This window comes from Rissa tridactyla, chromosome 5, assembly GCF_028500815.1.
Source record: "Rissa tridactyla isolate bRisTri1 chromosome 5, bRisTri1.patW.cur.20221130, whole genome shotgun sequence".
NCBI lineage: Eukaryota > Metazoa > Chordata > Aves > Charadriiformes > Laridae > Rissa > Rissa tridactyla.
The window spans coordinates 10758308-10775310 of NC_071470.1; the positions used below are offsets into that span (position 1 = coordinate 10758308).

General features: G+C 41.4%; 1 long non-coding RNA gene across 1 annotated transcript in view; it reads right to left on the reverse strand.

Moving 5' to 3' along the window:
- Positions 1-7226: 7226 nt before the first annotated feature.
- LOC128910259 (uncharacterized) overlaps positions 7227-17003 on the reverse strand; it is a 90558-nt gene continuing 80781 nt past the window's right edge. Inside the window, exon 3 of the long non-coding RNA XR_008466664.1 lies at positions 7227-7301. This is a non-coding gene — a long non-coding RNA (uncharacterized LOC128910259). The remainder of the gene's footprint in view (positions 7302-17003) is intronic.

Here is a 17003-nt window from a genome sequence, read left to right on the forward strand (position 1 = left end):
GACAGGCAGGGAACTCAGCACAGCATTGCACAAAGTACAGAAGGTACTGAACTATGTACTGCTAAGCCTAGCCTTTTGCTTAAATCAGATTTGAAGGTACCTGGAGACAGGATTATGGGAAAATAGTGGGAACATGACTGTGTATTGCTGGGATTTTCAAAACTGCCTGAATGACTGAGGAACATGCATTCCTTTTATTTTGAAAATCTCACCTGAACTAAAAAAAAAAACAAAAACCAAACAACAAAAAGCCAACAGTGACACAGGAGGATTATAAAAACAAGCAGAGAAAAAACTGCACTGAAGACATATGAACCTAATATCCTATTAAAAGTACCAAAGGCATGGAGTAACTGTAAGACATAACTGTCCTTTACAAACACTGTGTTGGCTTGTCCCTGCTACTCCGTACTTCCACGTACGTCTGCTAATTTCACTCTGGAATGCAGCGTCAGCCAAACTGACTGGTGCAGAGGAATTAGGGTCTGCCATTCCCAGATTCTCCCAGAGACCTCAGATGCCATCGTATTTGCCCCATTCTGCCTCCAGGTCCCAAGCTGATTTCAGCAAAAGGCTACATATAACATTTCATAGTTCGGCATCTGCAGTGACTTTGTACCTGAGTTTCCTAAATATTTCTTAAGTGTGGACACCATCTGGTCCACGTGGTTTGTTGACATAATTATTGACCTGTTTTAAAAGCTCTTCAGTTTGAAACAACTGCCTCAAATTGAGATTTCTTGGAAAAGGATTCTGATGTAGACTCTTAAAACTCCCCCGTGGTGAGTTCACGCAGCCTTTCAACCTTACAACCTCATCTTTTCTGGATGCTCTTTAAAACCATGATTATCTACCGGCCCTATAGGTTCTCTGGCAGACTTCCTGCTTCTGATGCATTTAAAATAGATGTTAGTCACGTAGCTTAATGCACTTTAGGGAAAAAACCACTGGTATTAAGGTCTTAGCATGGTATACAAATTTATACAGAATAAAAATAGAATACTTTTTCCTTTGAAGTACTATGCATCTACAATTACATAACGAATTGCAGTCCTTAACAACCCCTCCTCCCTAAACAATTAAAAGACCTCATCAAAATCAATTTTTTCTCCATATTAAAAAGGATTTAGGTCACTAAATTAAGTGACTGAAGGTTGGGAAAGCCAGAAGGCTACCCATGAAACCTTAATTCAGACCTCTTGTGCATGTGCATTGCAATCCTGTACTTAATTATGAGCTTGTTCTGCAGAACACCAGGCTCCATTTGGAACATGTGAAATTATGTAGTGGCAAGCGTGTGAGAGTGGCTAATTATGTTTCCTCCTGTGTTCCCATCCATTTATTCCTTTACTTTCTAGGGTCTCTTTTCTGCTCGTCCCCTGTCACCTCTCATGTGGAAATTTCTCTTTCCCTGGTCTGTCTGAAAGTCCTTTTAGTAGTGAATCAGGTAAAGGTTTTTACCATAGGGTCACAGAGATGGCCAATTACTCCTTAAAGGTCATTGGCAGTTTTTCTCCAAAGGTGAGGAAAAAATGAAAAGAAAAGGAAGGAAAACAAAGTCGGGAAGAAAAACAAGGAAACAAAAGTTTCCAGGTTGAAGCAGAAGGGAAATAAGGAATTGAGGTCAGTCTTCATGATATCACATCCAAAGGATCAGCTCTCAAATTACAAGCTTTACAGAGAGAGGCAGTTGTAGATGAAAGCAGAAGGCAGGCATTAAGTTGCCTGATGTCTTGGAGGGGAAGGATCATACTGTATTTATAAATAATGCTGTGCTATCTCAGTAGATATTCTGGAAAAATTATGATTTTTTTTTTTTAATTTGTGACAAAAATATCTACCTTTTACTTGCTTCTCTTGGAAGAAGGCCTCACCAGTCAAAGCTGTTGTATCCTCTCTATTCTAGGTATTACAAAAAAAAAATACTTTTCAGAGGATTATTTTCTATGGAGATGCTTGAGATATAACCATGAGCTAATTTACATCTTTGGTTGGTGAATCTGGTCTTCACAGAGAATTTTAATGTTACCTTCAAACTGTAATGTTGTTTTAAAAAGTTTTCCAGCAGAACTAACAAAAACTGGAACCAGTGGTGTTTGCGACATTAGCAGTAAGTTGGCGTTATTGCAGTGGACTAAAAGCACTATTTCCACTTCATGGGACATTTTAGACCTGAAACATGCTAAAGCAATAATGATTCAATATTCTGTTTTTCTGGAACATGAAAATTTAAAAAAAAAATTGAGCTAGAAAAGCATACTATTTCCTAAATGAAGTGAGGTCTCTGAAGACTTGAGTTCCCCAGTGAAACTGAGTATAGGCATATTTTGTTTGCCAGTCCATCTCAATATCACAAAACTCACATTTTCAAAAGAAGTGTCTAAAAATGTTAGTTACTCTCCTGAGTGCTTCAGTCTAAATTTAGAGACTTTCTGACCCTTTCCCATACACTTTCTTCCCAATCATTTGCACTGGAAACTTGATTTCTTAAATCAAATTAAGAGTCTCTGCTTCTTATTTGCTTCGAGGAGTTTTAATAATAAAAGACATCCTCAAAATTGTGATAATACCGTGTGCTGAGCCCTGCTGCAGGGTATAACGGATTTACCTTGAATGGGATAAGAAAGCAGAACTGATTTATTGAAGGCAAGGCATGATGCAGTCCAGTAAAATTCAACACCCATGACTGCAGGGCCATAACTGTGCAGATATTTTTTCACACAGGCTCAGTACGCCTATGTGCAGGCAGGCAGGCAGGCAGGCTCATCTTGTGGGAGATTTTTAATGTGTGGCCTTCATAACCTACCACGCAGAGCTGCTGTGGGGATTAACCAGTTAAGATTTGTAAAGTGCTTTGAAGATTATAAGGCATTAAGTTGCGTAAGTGCTAAGCACTATTATTTAATACTTAAGTATTATAAACCAAGCTTTACAGGACAAATCATGTTCACCTCACTAGTACCAGTCTGTGGTTTCAATACGGTTGTTGCAAGAGGTAAAGCAAGCAGAACGGACCAGAGGAGAGTGAAATGCTTTTCTTGTTCCACTACTAGAGGCTAAAGTGAGATACAACTGTAATAGTGTTGCAGAAGATTTATTTGAAAAATAATTATTCTGAAGCACAATAGTAGATCCAAGAAATTCACATAACAATGAAATGATCCTTAAGGTGCCAGTTCTGCCATCCTTACTTAATCTCTGTCCTATTACACGCAAGTAGATCCACTGACTATCCTCCATGGAGTACAACTCCAAACCCCAAATCCATAGGTGGACCAAATACATCAATTATATCAGCTGAAAATGTTGCCAAGTCACAGTAAGGATGGGTAAAATCTGTACACTTCTAAGTTGTACTTCATACCAATTTTAGTTTTGACTTAAAATCAATTAAAAATCATTTAAGTCAAAATTTTGGAAGAAAGATTAACGCAGCGAGACCGTTGTCTTTATCAATCAGACTGAGAACTGGATACAGTTTCTTCGTTGAGTTTCATTTTGGTACCAACCTTCCTCTCCTTTGTTTCGTAACGTCAGTTTTCAGCAGCAGAAGTAGTTGTTGGGGGGTTTTGTGGTAGCAGAAGGACAGAACCGTAACAATGCCGAACAGAAACACCATGACATAATTTTGTGCCTAACTATGTTGGAGAGAGAGGAACACAAGCGTTTCAGGACTGCTGACATGCACGCACCATAGATGTCAGGGCAGCACCTTGTCAGACCCTGAGCGGCATCCCAGCATCCTGAGGCCGTTAAGACCCTATTTGCCATGCAGGGAAGGAGAGTTGGATTTATTTACCTTACAAGGACTAATTATTATTCAATGGCAGTCTCTTTGCAGGACAAAGCACATAGTACTTAAAGTTCTTGCCTCCGCGAAGGTGCTGCAGACATTTCACAAGGATATGCAAGGATGTACTTTTCAAGTATATGCATTTCTTCTTGGTGGCTAAGAATAAAGATTACTTTCCTATAGTGTTTTGACATTTTGATCTGAATTGAAGCATATAATAAAAATGCACTTCGCTGAATGTCTCCAGCATGAAATGAAATTCAGGTTGAGAGACAAGACTCAATAGTGCACTTGTACAGTAAACACAGATCCTTGTCCTTTCCTGGGTCAAGGAAGCTGCAGGCCTCTAATGCTGCTAATTCTCTTTGGAAAGCGTCAACTTTACTTCCTCCATTACTAACAATCATTGTGTCAAATTATTTGTCCCAAAACACACATAGAGTCCGTGAAAAAGCCAGAGCTCAGCTTTCTAGACACTGATCCCTGCCCCAGACTGCTGTAGCCATTCCACTTAGAAACAGCTTAAAATAGACCAGAACAGCGCGGTGTACGTTGTTCAGAGGAAAGATTTGCCTACACATGATGGCAAATGTGACTCTATGCACTTTGTTAACAGGGTCTTACCAGTCTTTTCACCAGCTGTCCCAGGAGATGTGGGAAACTGGAGGAGTATGCTTCATTCAGACTCAGCTCCTTCAGCTCTGTTCATGCAGAGATTCAGGGCTTCTTTGTTCTCGTCAGGTTTTATAGGTTTTCCAATCCTTTATCTGAACCTCCACTCACCTCCGCAGTTGCTCTCCCACCTCGGTGTCGCAGCTAAAGCAAGAAAAGCAACTTAGCTGTAGTGTTCTTTTCTTTTGTCTTTTCAGGAACCTTTTTCTTGGATTTCCTTACTGCCTTCTGTTTCGTTTAGAGAGTCTTAAATCATACAATGGCAGCTACTCATTATTCATTTTAGATTCAAATTATGGGTTACTTGTGCTGTTGCTCATACGAACAGTAAACTACTTGACCTGCATTAGTGTTCTTAATGCTTATTTTGGCAGAAGGGAAATTGTGTTTCTGAAAGGGCAGATATTTACCAGGTGCATTACAAATCTAGTTAGAATTTGAAAAAAAGATACGTCTGAGTCTTGTGATGGCTGAGTTATTGCGCTTGAAAGATACAATGACTGCTATCAATTTCATGTACCGCGCAGACCATGACACACGCAGTTTGGAAATAAGTGTATGTGGCTCAGTTTTCCTGTGATTTTAGTATATTGAGCAAGACCAAAACACTGTAAAAACGGAACCATCAACAAATGTTTCTGAATGTTACTTACAACCAGTAGCTGGTGTAGAGGACAGAAAGAAATGTAGTAAGCGAGCATCCCATCATCCCTCCATGCAATGGATCACGCACCACCACTAAAAGGCAGTGCATGTGTGTCGCGCTGGCAGTACCCACGTGGGTCCACAGCCTCCCCATGTTCACAGCGGACCAAGATCCATCACAAGAAGACCAAGTGCATCATCTTCATCTTTTTCTTTATTCAGATGGCAGATGAGTTCAGAATACGTTGAGCCTTAAATATTGTCTTTCTCTGCTGAACTATGAATAGGAATATGTCTGAATTCTGGTGCCCTGAGCTCCCATCAGAAACCATTGTCCTGGGGCTGTAGAGTCCTCTGTCTTTTCTCCTTTGTCCCTGGGGCACCTATTGTTCCCGTATGGACCCACATCCTATAACTGTCAGGACCAAATAAACAAAAGCACTCATCTCGAGCCAGCGCACAGGGCTGTTTTCTCACCCATCAACACATTTCTTAGGGGTTAGGGGGTGGCAGGAAGCTTAGTCTAATTTAATTCCTTCTGATCACCAAGGAGGAGAAAATATATGCCATGCACTCCAGTTAGACCCTCCTGTCCAAACAGCATCAAAGTTAGGAAAAGAGTCTTGTGTTGGCTGCATACGTGTATAGCAGGGGTTTCTTCTTCTTTTCTCTCCCTTATTTGAAAGTTTAATTGAGTTTTATGAGAAGATATTTGGAAAAAAAAATGAACAAAGAAATGAAGAGAACCTTACTAAAAATAAATCCAAGCAAAGAGCAGGTCTTTAAAAGTCCTCTCAGTCTGGAACAAGAGACTTACTCAAAAACGTGCCTTTTTCTTACCCCCATAACAATTAACCTAAAATTAAGTAGGAGCTTCTTAAGATCTGGGAAAAAAGTCCTATTGTTGTTACAGGCCCCCCAACAGGGAGACGGGATGGGCAAATCTCTACCCATGTATATCACCGTCTCACCAAAAACTTCTCCCTTGACCACTTCATTCCAGAATCTACCTTCCTGAACCTTCCTATAAACAAGAGGAAACTGAGATCCAGCAATGCAAGTGCAAATGGAAGTGAGCGTTGAAGAACAACGTTGTGACGCTTGAAGGCCATCTCTACCTTCAAATAATATTTTGTTCACAAAAGAGGGTCTCCAGCCAGTGCTGTGATAGTTGTCTGACTAAGAGATCAGAGAGCCTTCAAAAATTGTGTAACTACTGATTCTACTAGTTTTCCTAGACTAGGGATATTGCCTTTTAGAGCTTTGGAGGGGTAGAAGAACAGACAGTGTATCATGTTCTACCCAAAATCTACTCTCGTAAATCCCTGTCCCTCCTGCCCTGTGCCTCCTCCCCAGCCCATAGAATTGCAGACGTGCAGGTGTATGAAGGCAGCCCCAGGCTGTGCTCTTGATAGGAATTCAGTCAGTTATTAGGTCCCAGGAATCTTATTCTCTTTCCATATCTGAAACTTTTCAATATGCTGTCCAGGAAGGAGAAAAATCTTGGGGAAAATCCTAACAAACTGCTGAACTGCTACTCCAGCCCCTTGCAGGTTTAGGAAGAAAAGAACACAACCTCGCTCAGAAATTTCTTCATTCGAGGCAGCAGCTCCCTCACAGCCTTCCTTCCTGAGAAAACCCGTGTCAAACGGGGGGACTCACTGCAGTCGCAGGGACAAGTAAGCACTGAGTTGCCTTCCTGGTGGCTACACCTTTCTCGGGTGGTGGGTTTAGTACTGGGAGGGGGACTTATGGAACTAACTGGATTTTGAAGGCAATTGCCTGTAATGTCCAGCTGGGTCTTTACTAGAGGTTTCCACTTGTTGAAAACATTTTTGTTTTCTTTTTTTAGAACAAATCCTCTTCCTGAATGTCACTTCTCATCTTGAAAACGCACTTCCTTTAATTTACTAAAGCTGTAGGTTCACTTTTCTTGTGTGTCTGAAGCGAGATCCTAATACCCGTGAGATCACCCAAAATGCCTAACAGAACCGTCACATAGACTTTGAAATGGGTAACCATTTTAGACTTACCCACACAGCTCACTTTCCCAGGACTTTCAGATTTCTGCTTTGGAAGCCAGCTGTTATACTCAATGCCACCGGTGGGGAGGAGAAGTTAACATGTTTCTCTGTTGATCTCACTTGGAGCTTTGAGGCCTTGAGAGAGTGACCACTGGCAGGAAAAGCACCTGACATGAGGAGCAGAAAGATGTGGTTAAAATGTAGCCCCCCCCCCAAAAAAAACCCCACCTTTAAATCAAAAAGATGTGCAAAATGTCCTTCTTGAGCATTAGTAGACATTAGGTTCCCATCTCCAAAGATCTGAAGGGAAGTGGCTGATCTGTACCAGGACTGAGGTATTCTACGCCACATTCAAACCGATGAACCAAACAGGCCACGGTCCCCCTATGCCCCGACCATGATGCTGAGCGCTATTGCATGGGACGGGCAGTGGGGGACTGCCTTTTAGGAAAAATCCCCGCCCTCTGCCATCTTCTGGGACAAGCTCAGGAACTGTCTGGAGAAATCCCAACTGGCAGCTGCCAAAATACTGCAGGAAGCATGCTAACAGCTAAACAGTTTGGACAGCTGGAGCACAGTGGTTGAGCCCAAGACCCTAATGGGTTTTATTAATCCTTGCCAGTATAGATGCAGACCTAGGTCCTCTTTACCTGACAGGAGTCCTATGCCCTTCTATCATGGGCAGTGGCTCCTTTGATTCGGCTTCAGCTCAGGCGTGCCCACCCCTCACAAAAAAAAGCCGTGTAAGACATGCCGTAAAACAGGTTTTTCTTTCCAGATGCCACTCAGGCAAATTGCTCATGGCCTTAACAAGGGATGACAAGCTCTGAAAGCTGCCCGCTCGTGGAAAGCAATGAGTTAGATGAAAACCAGGAGGAGGAAATGGTGGTGGATTAAAGCTATTGCTGTGTGCCTAAAAGAACAGTGTGGCAAGATGAACGTTCCAGCTCTATTTTCCTATTTTCTACAGACAGAAAATGTGTTTCTGCTTCTCTAGCATTATGATCGCGTATCATTCACGATCCTTACAGGTATCTCATGACTATCTTCATACCATAATGCAGCCTTTACCTTCTCTGGATATGCCTACATAGTAAGTTGTTTTGGGTCTACCAGTTTAACCACTACCGATCACACTTGTCACGTAGCCGTGCGCTAGTTCTGCATCCACAGTGAAGATTCTTAGAGCCTGATAAGGACATCCTGACACTTATACTCCAGCAACGTACACAATTCTCCCTAAATCAAACAAATGAGTGCTGCTGAGCCATCTGTTTGAAGATATCTTCAGTTAGGTATCTTCAGAATCTGAGCGTTTCCTCATAGATGAAGATGACTCAGTTCAGATGGCTGCAGAGAGGGGTCTGTGGACCTGAAATAGCCACACAAGGCTGAAAAATACCATGCAGGAGCTGTACAAGACCTACGCCCTTCTGTAGCAGTTTGTGGAGGCCTGGCAGGATCCCCTAGGTCATCAAAAATGACACTGAAGTCTATACTTAGACCACTGAACGAAGCCCCAGTATCTTCATTTGAGTGAGTATCTAAGATCCCTTTAGGCAATATGAGATCTACTCAGACCTATTCAGCTGGAGTTCGGAGAGCAGATCAGATGGCAAAACATAGGGATGCTTGGATTTATGAGTCCTAACCTTTCCAAAAATATATGTTCTTTTTGGCTGATTCAGAGAAAGAATCACAAGACCAGACTCTGTCCCCAAATTTGCACATGCTGCTAATGTGAGGTGCCCGTTTTGATTCTTGCGCTGCTTTAATAAATGCTTACAAGCAGCCCAACTAGAAACTTGACTTGCCTTCTTCAGTGTACTACATACAGATTAACTTCACATATTTGTGGGAGCATGTCACTTCTTGGGTTTTAATACAATTTTAGCCACCTTTCCTGCAACATTAGTAGTTCTCTTGCATTACTGTACAGTTTGCTTTATACCATATGTATATGTATACCATATTATAATAATAGAAACAAATATCCATCAGAAATTTTCAGTGCTCTTCTCCAAGACTCATAATATTTTGCCTAGTTTCTGTTTGGTATTGTTACAAATAAAATGGTTTTGCTTTGCATATGTGTCTCACTTGTTTGTTTTGCTGTATTTTCGTGTTCTAAAGAGACTCAACCTCTACTCATCATCTAAGCATGTGAATCACTTTTCAAGCGTATGAGTAGCGTGAAGGGTACAGCATCACAGCAGTCCCACAACTCTGCCATGCCTATTTAGCTCTGCCCTTGCACCCCAACTTACTATCTGAAGGTAGAGATGAGTTCAGAGGACACCCCAGCCCAAAAGGCCCTCTACACCAGGACGTAGCAGCTGAATTCAGCACTATGGCAGGAAGGTATGGTGTGTCACACCTTTTAAGCATATCCTAAAATCTCTAAAAACTTTCCATGAGCGTGGGTGACCTTATTCGGGAGTCTTGCGAGAAAGTGGTTCTCTTGTGGAGGAAGATCATGTGAACAAACCCTTCCAGAACTTGTGCTGGTATGCATTCAGTTGTCCAGATCAAAGGATCACCCTAAGTGGATGCAAATTGTACATTCTGCTATGTGCAGCCCTAAATCAAAAATGACTGACTGGCTGGCTGGTCCCAATGAAGGCAACATACATTCCTGAGGTGTCTCTACGCAGGGAAACAGAAACAGGTTCCTGCATTACACCTCTGAGCCCCAGAAGTTAGATTTTATTTCTGTTTTACTTCTGAGGGTTTTCAGAGCTCTGCAGAAAAAACGATATTTCAGCAATGGTCATCTGTTTGTCTGCTCTGAGTAGGAGAGATGGCAAGTTTTGAAAGAACTTGCTTCACTCAAAGAAAAATTATTGGTCTGAAACACAAACCACTTGTTGGACGGAGGTGGGCATGTTCTTCATGCAACACTCTCCACTCTTAGTGACCATCATCCTGACAGGAGATCCCTGATCTCCAGAGAGCAGACTGTACATTCTCAATCCAAGGCTGCCACTGCTTATTGAAAGATAAGGAGAGACAGGGACAAGATTTTCACCCATGGAGAGGCCCTTCTAATCGACTTCTTCGTAAAGGAAGCCACAGCTAGCAAATTTTGATTCTAGCTGCTGGGAAGTTTCACCCACCTGGTCCCAGTTTGGTCAGTAATATGCCACTGTTGTGCTGCTCCACTGATTACCCTTGCTCCCACAAAGGAAATTTAAGTGCAAGTTCTCATATCTAGCTGAGCTTCCTGTCAGAGATAACAAGGCTCCATGGAGACGAAGACAACATCAAAAAAGCACAAGATCATCAGTCAAGAGGAGGAGAACTGCCATTCCTGTGACAACCAGAGCCCCTTCTCTGAGAGCCAAGGTACAATATCTGATACTTCCATCTCTCTGCAGTTTATTCTTACACAAGAAGCCCCTTCTTAGCAGGAGATGCCTCGAAGCCAAGAAAATTATATTACAGAACTGGAGGCATGCCTTTCCACTTATGCACATACTTACAGGAAGCAACTCTATACCATCCGTAGTCAGGTAAATGATTAGTTAAAATATCTTTGAATATTTGATATTTTTTACAAAGTCTGGCAGAGAACATCTGAAATAGAAACGTTTCCATGACACATATCAGTTATTGCTTTCTCTCTCTTAGGTAAGAAGGCTTTATTTGTAAATATTTTCATTCTCCTTTAGCTCAGTTCTTTCAAAACTATAACACCTCTATATCAGAAGACTGTCTCCCTAGAATTTCAAATTTAAATACAATGAGGACAATGAGTTTTTCTCCATCCCACACAAATTCTCAAGCCTAATGTTTAAAGAGCTGTTCCATTTGGCAACGTTGAAGCATCTCAGTTTATTAGCCTTCTCATTCCAGGAATTTCAGAGAAGTGATTTTAGCAAATTAAATCCCATAAGCCCAAATCAAAAGATATTTGATTTGCCATCTTGGTAAAAGTTTTAAATGATGAATGGAGCATTCTGTTTACTTCCATTGTCAATCATTTTAATTTGTTAAGAATTTAAGAGAATACTAGCAGACTCTTTCCTTAGTAGTTTATTTGCCAATATTTTGTTATTATACAAAAGTAGGACCTTATAGATTCCTATTTTATTCTTATTTATCCACTAAATTGCAGCACTTGATTAATGTTTAGACGGCTATGTTCAAGCAGGAGGAATATAGCCCCAACAAAGCTACGTGATTTGACTAAAAAAAGGCAATCAAGGGCAAGATTACTGTTTTAAACCTCTTCCAAGCCCAGAAATACATCAATGAGGAAATGCAAGGTCAGATGTCACTGTCACCACTCACATTCAGTATCATCACTTTCTAGTTGAAGAAGTTGTTCCTGGCTACCAATCCAAACCTGCCTAAAGAAATTAATCTTAAATTAAGCAAAATCCGGCTGTTCAAGAGTGAACATATATTACTGACATGTTCTGTCTTTGGATGATTAAAGGGAGAGACCAAGGCGTTTATCCAAGGATGAAATTCAGACTGTTTGTCAATGAGAGAGCTGGCGACATATCACATCTGACGATCTGGACACGAGTCCCAAGTCTCCCTTGCTGTGTATAGTGCTATGTATCTGCCTGATTACAAGCCTGAAGAAGTGCTTCAGCTAGTTCAGATACTTAAATTTTCAATCTAATCTTCACATGAATTTTTAACATGCCATGAAAACTTGGGTGTCATAAATCATGTACAATAACGCATGAAGGCACTCTTTGCCATCTCTGACTGATTCATCCCTCAGGTAAAAAAAAATAAATCCTTTCGGAACTTTGAGATAAGTTAAAATATACGCCTTTGTAAAATACGCCTCTTTAGAGGTCCAGAAGAGCTGGCTCTCCCCTGGAAGAAAAACTTACATAGACTTGCAGCCAAGGAAAAAGGGGAAGTGGTATGTATATACTTCTTAGGAAGGACCATCTCACAAAAGAAAATATAACAACCGTAAAGGCTAGACAGAGGAGGCTATTTTCCTTGACCATAAGAAGGATGCTGCTGCCTGACCTAAGGTGCGATCTTTGCTGGCATTACTGTTGCTGTGGCAAGTTTACTCTATTCTTTTGTTGGAAAGAAAAAGGAAATGTGACCAACAAATTTTGCTGTTTGTGAAGAACAGAAACATAGGGAAATATCGCATTCTTTGGTCATTACCATTCAAAGTCGTTTAATCAGAAAGATGTCACCGACAAGGCTATCTACAGATGCATAAGTAATTTCATTGCAGACAGCTATGTTCACTAAGCATAAAGGCATCCGTGGCAAACAAAGAAACAAGAGAAACTGTGTGTCTTCTCATCTTCTAGCAAGTTCCCACATTTCTGTAGAAGTTTTCAGCAACGTTTCTGGAAAGAGCAGCAACTTCAATTGTAGCTGCAGATAAAAATGCCTATAAAAATGCAGTTCTGTCAAAAGTTAAAACTTCCCTTTTCTCTGGTGGTTTCTGAGGGACAACCTCTTCTCCTACAGTCTTGGGCTGCTTTTTTCAACCCATGCTTCCTACCACAAATGGGCAAGGTTGCATTTTCAGGAATGGGCCTTGCTCTTGGGATCCAAGTAATTTGTTTTTGCGTTGTCTGCCTGTCAAATACATTTGCAAGTCCCTACTGGCTCTGACATCAGTATCTAACCTCGTTGTTCACCATCTCAAGCAGAATTTCAACACACAGGGCTTAATTTACCTACCAAAGAGATCCACACTCATAGGTAGACCACATTCAACACTTGAGCTAGCTCACTTGAATCCTAGTCTAGGGGACTTCGCACTGAACCTCAGCCAGCACTACAGACACAGCCACAGTGTTTTGGTTTTGGCTCTCTGTGACAGACGAGAGCATTGAAAATCAGCTTTATTGAATCCCTAAATCTGAGGCTGAATTTTTGAAGTAAAGGGATTAGGCTTTTCCAGGAAATTATCTGTGGATAAAGAGCCAAATAGTTCAAATTTTGAAATCTAACTCCTAGGGAAAGGTAGATTTTTTTCCTAAAACCACACAATCCATTATTCCCGTCTTCTAGCAGCTAGCTGAGGACAAGATTCATGTGCGCTCTTCCATGAATGCCATCCTTATGTGCTTAAATCTCACCATATGGATGAGCTCTGGCAGATGCCAAACTGTTGGTGCCATAGGACAGATGAACGTCTGAAGAGCAGGGCTTTCAACGATGAGCCCTATGACACCTACATCTGCCTCAAAGAAGAAACTCCTCTATATTCTTAGCCAAAGTCCCTTTATTAAGGGGCATTGCCTTCTGTCTTGGTTTCACACTGTGCTCTGCCAGGGTATTAGTCTAAATTTCCTGTCCTGCCCCATTACGTATGCTTCCTTTTAAAACTTAGTTTAGCATCTTAGTGAAAGATATATCTTTTTATAATTTATATCCAGCGATTAGAGTTTTACACTTCAGTCTCATTTTATCATTTCTGTAAAAGTATCTGAAAAGGTTAATAAGATTTAAATATTTTAAACAAAATATGAGGCATTAATAATCTGCCTTGTTTCATCATAGAAATTCCGCACCTAATTACAATGGAAAATTACCTACCAGTGTGTCTGAGTCATTCTCCATGATGTTATCAAAGTTAGTAAGCCTTGCTGGGACTGTCCAGGGAATAAGAAATGCTAATTATATTGTCTGGTTCTGACTGGTCTGATGGTACTTTACAAGAATAAAAGGCTATTGTATGTAGCCTATTTAAATCTAACGTAATTGGGCGGCATGAACAGAAGCTTAGAAAAACCCTAACGTGGGGTTTGCTATTTAAAGAATCTTGCGGGCTAATTCAAACAAAGAATAATCTTTCTAAAATGTGTATCTGATTATTTTTTCAAGCTTTTCTGATTGATTTGGCATGCAGGAGAGTGATAGAATTGTAACTACTGTGACGAGGTTGTCTTGAGCAGAAACTGACATTCCTGACAAATCATTTTGTTTTTATAATGTCCAATAGATTTCAACATAAATATGTAATTTGCTGCAGAACAGTCCTTGGACCTTTTTATGAGACTTGCCTGGAACTGATGCACTTATGGGACTCAGATTTATTTTTCCTTAAACAAAAGAAGAAATCATATCTTATACATCATCGGCCATTCAAGCCAATATTTCTTTGCCCTGTCTCAACCCAAGCAGACAGAATTGCTAATCTGACTAATTTTCCTTGATAGCCCTTCTGCTGCATCCACAGCATTTTTCACAGGAGAGAAGCGGTGAAGAGGTCTTTGCACATAAGCAATGAGCAGGATAGCCTTTTTTAGAGACACCCAAAAACTTTTGGACAAGAAATGTGACAATTGCTAGATATATGCAGCAGTTGTTTCTGAAACTGAGGGAAAGGGCCTCAACAGGTTATACCCCCAAAATCCTCTGGACCTGAGAGAGTTAGAGAGCAAAGGAGCAATGGTTATAAATACGGCAGGCAACGAGCATGCTGCAGCTGACTGGTGGAAAACTGAACTCTACAGGGAGGTAGGTCTCAATATCTATATCATACCTCAGGTATGAGCTATATGTTCCTGTTTTCTGGCAGCCGAGGATCTGCTGGAATCCTGCTAGCAGTGCAGACTACAACAGGCTCCTTCCCTTCAAAGGTACAATAAAGGACCAAATTTACATATTATATTAAATTCATGAAAATATGACATAGTAAGAAAGAAAGATGTCGGTTTGGCTGTGGTTTACGTCGTAAAGTTCTTGACAGTATTCCAAATGTGCTTTTTACAGTATTTCAGCCTATTCTCTGTGCACTGTTTTAATTTTAAGAAATCCTATGGTTCTCTTTCATTGGATGTCGTATGGCAATTACTAACAGGTTCTTATAAAAGTTTTTTATAACATATCCTGGGGGTTTACTGAAAGTCCTGAAAGAAACTTTGGCAGTGCTGAAGCTAAGCAGCAAGGCAAACATATAACAGCTACATATTACAGAGCCTCAGTGCTTATCTGGTACCTTATCTGCACCTTCTCTAGTCTCCAAAAATGTAAGCAAACCCAATGCTAATGGGGTCTCAACAGCATCCAATACCATTGATTTCAGTGGCTAGATCTATGAGAAGAAAAGATCGCCCACACAACCTCTACACAGAAGCCAACTTTGCCTTCTCAGACTTAACACACCGTGCTTAAAAAGGAAATTAACACATTTATTCTAAAATATTTTAGTACTAAAAAACTTTTATCTTCTATCCTGACCGCAGCCAATACAACCAGCAAACCCTTTAACTCAGTTGCTGTACTATTAGTGCCTTTTTAATAATCTTTTATTTCTTACCTACATAGGAAATTGCCTGGGTAGTTTCAGCAGCTCAGGATGTGGCAGAGATGTGCATGAGTAACGCACCAGGCCAGTGCTGCAGGGTCGCTCGGGCATCCCCGCTTTATATTTCCCAGCACACCAACTGGGGCCACAGCGCTGCTTCAAGCCTGTTCTGTGCGTTAACACGTAACTGTCTAAGCTAAAAAGCAAACTATAGAAAAAACAGAGTGTCATCTCCCTTCCCTCCAAGGGTACAGGAACCACCGCCACTTTGTTCTTGTCCCCTTCTGAGCTTCAGGACTGTCACTACTGAGCACTGTTGGCAGGTCTACAAGGGCCAGCCCTGAACTCTGGCTAAGACTCCAAGTTGGAGCCACGTTAAGCTCGTTCAGAGACATCTGGGTGTCGCTGTGTTGCGCCTCCCAGTATACCTGGCTTTGAGAAGATGTTTGACCGGCAAGGAGCCAGCCAGCATCCAGCTGTGCCTCCCGGCTCAGGCTCTGCTCCAGCTCAAAGCATCTGTTCTGCTGCCGATGAGCCGTCCCTCGCAGCTGAGCAGCTCTACCCCGTGACAGTCGTCTCAGCTAAAGCGCTCGCACCGACACGCTGCACGCCAACCCGCCGCTGAATAACACAGGCAACCGTAACGCACCGCTTCATCCCAGCTCCCTATTGTCACGTGTTTCTGACATATACATGCTTTAAAAAAAAAAATTGGCCTCAGGCTACCTTACGGGATTCAGGTCCCATTTCAGTCAGTCAGTCAGCAGTAGACTCTCTTGGCCTCTCAGAAATGTGTATGTCACAAAATGTCTGTTTCCTCCCACAGATCCAAGAAAAACCTCCCAGTCAAAGTGAGGGAACTCACAAATTCAAACGAAATACTGTATCAGGCTTCAGAACGCCTTCATTGAAGAAGTGGGCAGGAGGCAGCCGGTTCCTCCCCGCTGCTTCTCTGAGACGTCACGCTACACTCCTGACAAACGCTCTGCAGTCCTACAGTGTGGACACGGGGACACACTTAGCGATAAGAGGAAAAGACTGTATTCCAAAGTCAAAACACACCAAAATCAACACATTAGCAAAAATTTTGCTAATTTTTGTATCTGAAAGCATTAAGGAAGGAGTAGAATTAAACTTTGAAAGTTGAGATTTACTTTCTGTTCCTCTTCAAATCCCTTGAAGTCGTAACTACCGACGCTAAAGAAATAACCGTCGATTTTAAAGGACTAAAAAGTTTCCGAGTTACGCCCTCTAACTGTTGAATGACAGTCACTGTTCAACTCACAGTTCCTTTCATCCCAGTGAAGCAGCTCACGTGCATGAAGATTTTCACGTGTGTACATTTTGCAGAATCACAATTTATTCAGTGAGACATCCTAGTGAATAAGCATCGCCTGTTGAAATCCTTCTAAGCAGCTGTGAGAATGGCTGTTAGCGTGATTGGAGGACAATTCCTCCATGAGTTGCCTTCGGTGTTCCGCAAAACAGAAATGATATTACAAGGAGATGGTAAAAACATTGTGAAAATGAGTCATTAGACTTAGAGTTGCAGGTGATACGCACGGAGAGACACTTGGATATATTTCTTGAGAGTGCATCGTGATTACTGCTGCCTTCC